We start from the raw sequence: 840 nt of genomic DNA, 5'->3' as shown, positions 1-840 counted from the left end.
CAGGAAGTGTTGGACTCAGTTTCGGCTCAGGTCATGATCTCACAGTTCTCACAGTTCATGAGTTGGAGCCCCCGGTCAGGCTCTGCACTGACAGTGTGGAGCCTGCTTGGGATCCTCTCTCCCCCTCTCTCTCTGCCTTACCCCTGCTCACTCACTTTTTCTCTCCCTCTCTCCCTCCCTCTCTCTCTCTCTCTCAAAATAAATAAATAAATTTTTAAAAACTTGTTGGACCAATAAAAGAGTATACAATATAATATTCTCTGCTTTTTCTGTGAAAAGTTGTACACATTTGCTTTGAAATAAAAATCTAGGGGCGCCTGGGTGGCGCAGTCGGTTAAGCGTCCGACTTCAGCCAGGTCACGATCTCGCGGTCCGTGAGTTCGAGCCCCGCGTCAGGCTCTAGGCTGATGGCTCAGAGCCTGGAGCCTGTTTCCGATTCTGTGTCTCCCTCTCTCTCTGCCCCTCCCCCGTTCATGCTCTGTCTCTCTCTGTCCCAAAAATAAATAAACGTTGAAAAAAAAATTAAAAAAAAAAATAAAAATCTATTATTCTTTCTCATGCTTAACAAGTCAGAATTCTCTGTCTTCAAAGTTTTATCTGAGCAGGTTTCAAGCAGGAGTTAGATAACTTCCCTTTTGCTCCTTCTGCTCCTTCTGAAACTACAGAAGAGAAGCAAGAAACCAAATACTGAGGGATATATTGCACAAGTACCACTTTGGCTAAACCCAAGCCCGATGCAAACAATTCAGGAAATAATGGAACGGAAGACCACAAAGTTTTCAGGAATCTATGGTGGTTTGTTCCCTCTGCTGTCGTTTATGTTTCTGTAGTCAAGGTTCA

Source organism: Leopardus geoffroyi, chromosome C2 (genome assembly GCF_018350155.1).
Source record: "Leopardus geoffroyi isolate Oge1 chromosome C2, O.geoffroyi_Oge1_pat1.0, whole genome shotgun sequence".
NCBI lineage: Eukaryota > Metazoa > Chordata > Mammalia > Carnivora > Felidae > Leopardus > Leopardus geoffroyi.
The sequence above is the reverse complement of the archived record's forward strand: the minus strand, read 5'-3'. Positions refer to the sequence as shown.